Source organism: Coenobita brevimanus, chromosome 91, assembly GCF_032717465.1.
Source record: "Coenobita brevimanus isolate Jiangsu-jjx chromosome 91, ASM3271746v2, whole genome shotgun sequence".
In the NCBI taxonomy this organism is placed as follows: domain Eukaryota; kingdom Metazoa; phylum Arthropoda; class Malacostraca; order Decapoda; family Coenobitidae; genus Coenobita; species Coenobita brevimanus.
In genome coordinates this window covers 33,656,669-33,667,222 of record NC_137044.1, presented here as the reverse complement: position 1 = coordinate 33,667,222, position 10,554 = coordinate 33,656,669, and the positions used below count along the sequence as shown (strand labels likewise).

The 10,554-nt window shown below is 39.3% G+C and overlaps 1 pseudogene; it reads left to right on the top strand.

The window, feature by feature from the left end:
- Nucleotides 1-9,874: 9,874 nt before the first annotated feature.
- LOC145412028 (5S ribosomal RNA) lies at nt 9,875-9,993 on the top strand (annotated as a pseudogene).
- Nucleotides 9,994-10,554: the final 561 nt, after the last annotated feature.

Sequence of the window (10,554 nt, the reverse complement as noted above, 5' to 3'; positions counted from 1 at the left end):
ATTACCAATATACAAGAATGCCAATGGGACTGAGGACAGCCCCTGGCACATTCCAGCGTCTTATGAATTACGTATTGTCCGGAATTTTAGGACAAGGAATATTTGTTTATCTTGACGATATTATAATCGCAACGAAGAATATTAAGGATCATCTCAGGAAATTAGACTTACAAAAGCTTAGTGATGCTGGTTTAAAAATTAAGCTTTCTAAATGCAAATTTTGTTTTAAGGAAATAAATTTCTTAGGCCACAAATTAAGTTCTGATGGTATTCACACCACTGATGACAAAATACAGGCAGTGAGAGATTTTCCTGAACCCACTACGACTGACGAAGTTAGACAATTTTTAGGTCTGGCTGGGTACTATAGGTCATTCGTACCACAGTTCTCTCATATAGCCTTTCCTCTATTCCAACTACTCAAAAAAGATGCTATATTCCAATGGGAAAAAGAACAAAAAAAGGCATTTAACAATCTACAAATTAAACTAACAAATGCATCTTGTTTAGCATATCCAGATTACACAAAATCATTTCTTATTTGTACAGACGCATCAGTTAAAGGATTAGGGGCTGTACTGATGCAGGAAGATAAAAGAGGAAAAAATCAACCAATTGCATTTGCCAGCAGACAAACAATAGGTGCAGAGAAAAATTATTGCACTACAGACTTAGAGGCATTTGCAGTGGTTTTTGCATTACAAAAGTTTCGAGAATTGGTATATGGTTACGAAATCCACTTATTCACCGACCATAAACCACTAGTGGGTATGTTTAAAGAAAAACTCCTTTCTGGGAGGAGAGCAAGATGGAAATGTACAGTTGAAAACTACAATGTACAAATTCATTATATATAGGGTAAAATGAACACAGTAGCTGACGCATTATCTAGGAACCCGAACACAATTCAGGTCGCGGCAATAGATCTCAAAGAAAATATCCCAAACCACGATGATATCGCAAAGGCACAAAGACTTGACCCGATATGGTCTAAAGTTATATACAAGTTAGAAAGTGGAGATGACATACAATTACCCAAACTGCATGTCCCACTCGAACAATTCACAATGGTCAATAATACATTATTCAAGATTAACTCTAAACAACCAAAACGCCAAAGAAATACTAACCAGTCGGTAGTACCTAATGACATGATACCCCAAGTATTACGAACGATACACGATAGCCCACATGCAGGACATCCTGGAAAGGATAAGACATTCAAACAGGCCCAGCTGTTATATTACTGGCCTTCATTAAGAAAAGATATAAACAATCATATAGACATATGCGAATCATGTGCAAAACACAAAGGATACCCAATCACACCTGCACCGATGGGTAATTACCCTGTACCACATCAACCATGGGACGTTGTCGTTGTTGATTTACTCAAGATGCCATTATCATACAATAATAACCTATACCTATTCGTAGCAACGGATCATTTTTCCCGTTATGTTATTTTAGCTCCAATTAAAGATAAGACAGCAGAGACAGTAGCAAAGGCAATAATAGATAATGTAATTTGTCGCTTTACTACCCCAAAGGTACTAATAATTGATAATGGAGGAGAATTTAATTCTGAGATCTTACAAGAAATATGTAAACAATACAACATCAAAAAGGTTAACGTTTTAGCCTATCACCCTGCATCGAATGGGTTGGTAGAGAGACAAAATAAAAAAGTATTAGATGTGTTACGACACATTCTGAGTGAAAATTATGCAAGCTGGGATGATTGGATTCCCAGAGAAGAAGCCTCAATTAATGGATCTATAAATAAATCCATAGGTGACACACCACATTTCATTATATATGGGACAGATAAAAAACTACCATATGAGCTCCTAGAAGGTGACAGTCTGCTCATATACAATTACGATGATTACTCTAAACTCCGTTTACGTGAATTCCAGGACATACACAAAAGAGTCAAAAAACAATTAACGATATCCAAGGAAGAAATGAGGAGGCATTTAACAAGAAGGCAAGAGATTCACCTATCAGCTTAGGAGACATTGTTTATGGTATCATTCATACGAGAGACAATAAATTATGCCCAAAATTTGATGGTCCATACAGAGTAATTAACATAAAAGCAAACAAAGTTTTAATTAAGTCACTGTCAACTGGCGAAGAGAAACAAGTTCATATTGACCATTTAAAACGAGTTTCAAGGGAATTATCCAATAATTATTCAGCATCGGATACAACCAAACAGGCGAACGTACCTCAAGAAACCAAGCAAGAAAACATCAATGATTACAAAAAGAAATTAAGATCATATATCAAACAGTCAAACATAGGTGCAACTGTTCAGATAAAATCTACAGTACATCATTTACGAGAATTAAATATCGATTTAAACTCCTTCTATAAATGAAATAACAATTAACCGTAACGCACATCATCACTATCATCGACCACAACATGACCATATTAGGAAATTAATAGATTTTTTTTTTTTCGGTAGGTTACGATGAAGGAACTTATGCTATGGATTCTCCTCTACATAGCAAGAGGATATGCGCACTTAGACCCTCAACACATAGTACGACAAGGATGCCTCATAGCTCCAACGGCCACGACTACAATCGTTAAGGACGTCATGAGTACTGAAATAAGTCTAGATTACTTGCATGAATTACCTACTTATCTAGACAATCTTGCGAAGCCTATGCGAACTCTGGACTTCATGATAGGAAACTATGTTTCACAAGCACATAACACAAAGGAAGTGAATGAAATGGTAAAGTTAGCGAAATGGAAACTAGAACAGGCAAAGTCAGCTATGCTCATCATGATCCAAGATCTCCCATCTTATGGAACGGAGGTATTGAGCGACAGGAACAACATCACACGTACTCGCCAAAAGCGCGGTTTGTTAGACCTGGGTGGCGCAGTTCTTGGGAACATCTTTGGATTGGCTACAGAGGATGACCTTAAAGAAATAAACAACAAATTTTATAAAATAGCTCAGATACTAACATACCAAGATAAATTCATCACAGGACAGAACTCAGTAATGAAGACAATTGTGAAAAATCTGAAAAAGGCAGAAAACATAGCTCTCGAGAGTGTAGATAAAATAAATGAAATGGAAGGAAACATTATACTTTTCCAACACTTCTCCATCATCACAGAACATATTGACACGATTCTACTACAATTAGACAACACTAGAGATCGTTTCAGGGCACTTATGCAAGGAATTTCGAATGCTGGTGATGGCAAATCACAATTGACTTACTCCCAGTTCATGAGCTACGTCAGATAATTAGTCAAGGCATACATAAACATAAATTGAAGCCTTTGTTCCGCAGTAGGGAATTCATGCAATATTATCCATATTTAGAAGCAACACTAACACCAACATCAGTAGTAGTTCATGTACCATTCATAACTGAAGACCTGTTCACAGTATACCAAATACACCTCTTCCCCTATAAAAATAACAACACTTTGGTCATCATCGACATCAACACAGACACCGAACTCATCATGGTCTCCAAGAGACGGGACACTGTCACTTTCGCAAGTGAAACAACGATTGAACGAAAGTGCCGCACATCCTTACATTCTGTTCATCTTGTCCTGCATACATTTTCACGTTTCAGCCTACTGATACAGTCCCTTGTGAAAGGGCTATCATCAGAAATGACAATATTCATAATCATTGCAAACTTCACTTTTGCTCCAGATAAACTTGTACACCATCAACGCATCGGACACTCACAGTTTTTTTATTTCACTCATAACACATCAATTTACATAGTCTGTCCAGATATACCACCATCTCATACTTCAGCCTCAGGATTATACATAGCACCAGACTACTGTGCGGTATTTACACCAGCCATGTCTACTTTATCCACCATTAATCACTACGCCATCCTAAATCATACACACAAACATTTCCACCCACTGCCTGATATGGACTTAAACATGAGCACAAGTATTAAGTCGACTTCACCTAAGTTTGAAACTATGCAGCTGATCAATGAAACAATGAAGCCCTGGGAAGATTTGAGTTTGAGTATGTTCAACCCATATTATGGGTATAGCCCAGCACCTAATGTCTTTATAATCTTCTGCATTGTATTTGCAGTACTGCTGTTCGCAATGCACAGAATGCATGCAAGAATTGCAAATTTGGAGTCACTATTTAGTGGGGGGAGAGTTAACATCCAAGTTAACCCCTCTGAATGAAGTGTACATATTTTGTATATAGTATTAATTATATATATATATATAAAAAAAGAAGAAGAATGACCCATGATATAGAAGTATGACATACCAGTACCATTATCTTTAAATGAAATATTAATAACTCTTACCATAATCTTAATTTTAAACTATTTTTTTTTTCTTGCGTGTATACATTTCACTACAATAACCCAAGTACCTACTGTATTACAGTAAAATAGTTTACCTTTAGTGCATTTATTCAATATGTATACAACTTGTTTAAAATGTAATATTACTGGATCATTGCAATTTACTATGAATATTATATGTATACAATATTATAATCAATATTATATACTAATAGATTAGCATATGTCAATGATGATTGCTGTCAGAGGACCTTCAGCGGCGTGGCCGAGCAATGTTATGAGTCCATATTATAATTACAAATCATAATAGATAGATAGATAAATAAATAGATAGACAGCTCCATGCAAGCCTGGGAAAGGGAAATGATCTTGCAAGTTAACTGAGGAAATATTGACGACACGTAGGAAGTAGCAATGTCAGATGATGTAGGTAGTGTGTCAGCGAGATAGCAGGCGAACAAAGCCTAGTGACATACACACATACTCACACACAGGTTTCTGGAACTTTCCAAGCACAGTGTAACACACGTGACACGACCCCTGTTTCACCAGAATTTAGGAAAGAGAGCTCAGAAGGAGGCTAGCATTTGAACAGACAGGTAGTGGAGAGAGTGAACAAGAAAGAGGGGCTCAACTAGACTTACTTATTATATTGTCTCTGTAAGACATACCCTGCTCAACTTAGATTTCTCTGAAGATAATAAATTAAGATCAACTCCTGTATTCATCGTTAATTCCTACTACAAGAAATCGAGAGTGACAACTAAACCACAAAACTTCTCTACAAGTAACTACAAAGTCTTTTATGACATTATTTCTAAGTCTTCCATGACAACCACTTCTACGCCAAGACCACTTCTATCCCAAGACCACTTCTACACCAAGACTACTTCTATCCCAAGACCACTTGTATGTCATGACCACTTCAGCCTCGATACCACTTCAACGCCAAGGCCACTTCTACGCCAAAGCCACTGTTACATCTTCCCTGTTTCTGTTCCATTGCTTGTCATATAGGGAGTCCATTATTTAGATCAGTACAGTTTCTCTCTCTCTCTCTCTCTCTCTCTCTCTCTCTCTCTCTCTCTCTCTCTCTCTGTGTTTAGCTCCTCCTAGGGTATTTAATGGACTTGAATGAAACTTCCCTGATGAGTTCGTCTGGTCTCCCACTATATACAAGATTCCGACCTGTCAGCCCCGCACACCAAATTAAAAGTTCTCAGAATCAGTTAAAGGAAAGCAGATACTGTATGGCTTTGGTATCAGCACTAGTTGTACAATGGTCTCTCATCAGTAATGCGATATTTGGGTAGCGTGCCCCCCCCCCCATGATTCTTGGGGATTAGCGCTCTTCCATAAATAAACACGGTCAGAAATAGTGGAAAATAAGCACATGGAATTCAACGAAACCGACATACATATAGCAATATTTGGTATGCAGTTTCAATGTTTTCTCTGAATGAAAAGAAATAAACGACACCTCTACTGTATTTAACGTAGGAAGGACTGATATTAGTAAAGATGCTAAAATTAAGCAATATCGATCGCCTCACGACTGAATACATTTCCTCTGAGCTGAGGAAGTCATGCGGAGATTGAATAACAAACTATGATATGATTATGGCACAAGATTCAAGGGGACAGGCTTTGCTTCTACCCGGCCTAATATAAGGTCCTTGATCCCCTATTTATTATTCTCCATTACACTTTCCTTAATTGCTTGATGAGTTAATCCAGATCATGATTACAGGTCTCATTAATACATGCCATTGCGTCAGTTTCCCTTTAGCATGTCAAGAGTTCCGAAATGGTGCAAGATTCAACCCTTCCTACACCTCTGAACATAATCATTAGCTTAACATGTTATATAATAGGTCTTGCCATCGTTCTGAGACAGTTTGCAAGAACTACTGACAGAATTATTGAAGCGAGTACCGGTATTACAACTCTTACAACTCGCCTGAATATAAGTTGATTCAGTACGAGATTGAAAGTGCAGTAGGGCAACAGAGAAAGAAGTGACTAGAGTGAATACAAGAGAGGGAAGTATAAGGGAAATATGTTGAGATGTTTAATCTGGAGCGACTAGAAAATGAATGCGCTCGCTTGCACACGCAGAGAGAGAGAGAGAGAGAGAGAGAGAGAGGGATTATTATTGGAAGAAAAACGAGTGAGCTGATCTGAAAATAGGAAAAGAGTTGCAAAAAAATGTAAAAATGAGTTGTGAAAATGAGTCATTATTCTTTCGTTCGTTTTTGAACAAATAATGAGACATTTCCACAACTTATGTAAAAATAAAAAGTTGACCGCACTACTGCCAAGGTCAACAGGGAAGGGATGAGTTAAAATTATGCCAGAGAGAGACTGAAATATTATTTATGCCTACTTAGTTACAAGAATTTTTTTCCTTTAAAGTACTTGGTTATTTTGTTTTTCAACAGCACCGTAAATGGTTGATTTTTTCCGACGTTTTATTGCAGACTAGTTTTACCAAACATGGCGTTACGTGTTATCCTTTGTGGATTTTATGCAACTGATAAATAATGGAAAGTTCAGTACAAAACGGTAGGAGTCTCATGAATACTTGTACATTATACTTTGTGACGGTTAGCCAGTTGTTGATTTGAAATATATAGAATGACAGATTTAAAATAGAAAAAAAAAATCTGCTGGGGTTAATGTATTATGTACTGTATTTCAAACGGACAGGGAAACACACACTGTAAGCTCTATGACAGGCCAGATGTGACCGTGTGTAAGAAGCGGACTGTGACAGACCAGGAGTGAGGAGCTGGTGCAACAGGATAGGCTGTGAGATGAGGGTAACATAATATGTGTGTGTCTGTCTCGATGTGGGCGATTGTGTGCGTGTATGCGCCAACGCAAGATCGTGTAAGCAGAATGAGAGAAGAGTTCTGGACAAATGTGGAAGCGTGCTTGGAAAAGTTTGAAAGGACTGAGTGTTTTTAACTGGAGATATGAATGGAATGTGAAGATGGATGGAGTAGTTGGTGAGTGGGGTGTGCCTGCAGAGATGGATGAGAATGGCAGAGTTTTAGTGGACACTTGTGCCGGGAGGGGGTTGGTGAGAGCGAATACTCCCTTCAGGCACAAAATGATCCATAGGTATACATGGCAAGTGATGAGAAGGGTGGATGGGGAACTGCATGAACGGTAAGCAATGATTGATTATGTGTGTGTGTATGAAAGGACGAGAAGGTGTGTAATGGATGGAAGAGTATATAGAGGTTGGGAGAGTGGACTTTATGACCACCACCACGAATCAAAGTCCAAACAAAATGGAGAAATAGAAGAGGGGAAGGACAGGAGGAAGCAGTTCTTAGAAGGAGGGTAGAAAAGTTACAAGGGGATGGAAAAAAGGAAGAATATAAGTGGGAACTGGAGGAGTGACTGGGTAAATATAGATTGGAGCAGATGGGGGACGTGGAAAGTGTGTGCAAGATATTGACAGAAGAAATCTGTGCAACATGTGACGTGGTGTGTGGGGTGAAAAGAAGACGAAAGGAGATGTAGGGAACAGCATGGTGGACTGAAGAGGTGAGAGAGGCTGTGGCACGAAAGAAGAATGCATATAGTGAGTGTATGAGAAACAGGGGCGTCGAAGAAGTTGACAGACGGAAGAGAGAGTTATATGTGGAGAGGAAGAGAGAGGTGAAAAGATTAGTAAGAGAGAGTAAGAAGAGAGTGGATGAGGACTTTAGAAAGAATTTGAGTGTAAAGTGGAGGAATGTAAGAAAATCTTCTGGAAAGAGATAAAGAGAGTTAGACAGGATGCCAAAAAGTTAGATGGGGAGTGAAAGATAAAAATGGTAGATTACTAGTGGAGAAGGGAGAAAAAGTGAGCAGATGAAGAGAACACTTTAATGAACTGTTGAATATAGAGAAAGAAAGTAATGCAAGTATAGGTGGCTGGGGAATGTTTGGGAGAAGGAGGGATGTGAGAAGGGAGAAAGATATCAGTAGAATGGAAGTTGTGGAAGCGATGTAGAAAGTTAAAATGGGGAAAGCCCCAGGAATTGATGGAGTGTGTCGTGAAATGCTGAAGCATGGGGGAGAGATAGTAACAATGGATGTGGAAGACGTGCAGATTGGCCTGGGAGGAAGGTAGAGTCCCGGAGGATTGGAAGTCAGGTATAATCATTCCCCTGCACAAAGGATAAGGGGAAAAAGAAGTGTGTGGTGATCACAGGGGCATTTGCCTTCTTAGTGTAATAGGAAAAGTATATGGTAGGATACTTATTGACAGAGTTAGGGAAATAACAGAAGAACTAGTTGAAGAAAAGGGAGGTTTTCGGAAGGGAAGAGGTTGTGTAGATCAGATATTCATTCTTAGATCTATAGTGGAAAAGTTTCTAGAGAAGGGAAATAAGTTGTATGCAGCCTTCATGAATTTGGAGAAAGCATATGACAGAGTGGATAGACAAGGATTGTGGAAAGTACTAAGAATATATGAAGTAGATGGGAAGTTGCTGAAGGCCGTGAAGAGTATGTATGAGGGTGCTAAGGCTGCAGTGCGTGTGGATAGTGAACTGAGTGAATATTTGTATTTGAAGGTTGGATTGAAGCATGGATGTGTCATGTCTCCATGGGTGTTCAGTCTGTACTGTATATGGATGGGGTTATAAAAGAGATGCAAGGTAGAGCAGTGGATGTTGAAGTGGCCCTAGTCAGAGAGGGCAGTGTTTGGAAACTCCTTGTACTGTTGTTTGCAGATGATACTGTGTTGTTAAATGAAGACCAATGGGAGCTGCAGGGCTTGGTGGATAGTTTGAGACAGTGTGTTAGAAACGGAATCTAAAGGTGAATGTAGGGAAGAGTAAAGTTATGGTCTTCGAGAGAGGTGAAGTCAGTGAATGTACAGTGAGACTGGATGGAGAGGAAATGGAGAATGTGAGGGCGTTTAAGTACTTGGGTAGTGTGATGAGTAAGGATGGAAGTTCAGAGGGTGAAGTGCTTGAAAGGGTGCAGCAGGGAAGAAAGTTTGCTGGTTCATTGAAAGCAGTGATAAGAAACAGGGAAGTGAGCATGGAAGTGAAAAAGTTACTACATGGCAGTATTGTGATACCAACTCTAAAGTATGGAAGTAAAGCTTGGACCTTGTTGGAAGGACACAAGTCAAGAGTGAGAGCAGTGGAAATGAGTTATTTGAGAGGAGCATGTGGAGTCACATGGAGAGAGACTGACAAATGAGGAATTAAGGAAGTGTTGTGGTGTGGATGTGGATGTGATAGGAAACGTCAGGAGAAACACATTAAGGTGGTTTGGACATGTGGAGAGGATGGAGAGTGAGAGACTGATGAAGAGAGTGTATGTGAGTGAGGTGGAGGGAGGGAGAGGGAGGGGGAGGCCGAGGATGAGATGCAAGGATGAAGTGGAGATGTATATGAGAGAGGGGAATGTAAGCTGGGAGCAGGGCAGTGAAATGGCGGGGGACAGAGCGACATGGAGGCGATTTGTTTGTGGCCACCCGTTACGGGATTAAGGCGCATGGCAAAATATATATATATATATATATATATATATATACCACGTTGAGTACACCGATTCCCATCCGATCAGCGAAGTTAAGCAACGTTGGGTCTGGTTAGTACTTGGATGGGTGACCGCCTGGGAACACCAGATGCTGTTGGCATCCCTACATGTCAAGTGGGGTTGGTGGAGGATTAGTGCCCCTCCCTGTAAAACAATTAACTCTAAGCCATTGGCCACCCCGTCTGGGATACATGGCGTCTGGCAATGAAAATATATATATATATATATATATATATATATATATATATATGCATATATATATATATATATATATATATATATATATATATATATATGTTTGTATATATATTGTTACATAGCCTATGATTTCATCATCCTTTGTGTAATTTTGGCGCGCAGTGTGCTGCATGTTTGATCACGAGCGTGTTCTGCCTCAGTCCCCCCTTCTACCATTATAGTAGAGTGGGTCGTCCTTTCTATTGTTCGGAGTGGGATTGTCGGCTCTTTGTCCCCTATGGCTTCATTTGCGCGTCCTTCTTGCAAGTTGTGTCGGGCTCTACTGGCCCCTATATAGTGAGCTCAGTCTCTGCATTATTGTCTCTTAGATCTGCTCCTCATTTTGTTCACATCTCTGTCCTCCCCTGTACAGTTATTATTATTGTGAGTGCTCAGGAAGTCTCCAACCATCTAGCAGCTGTGT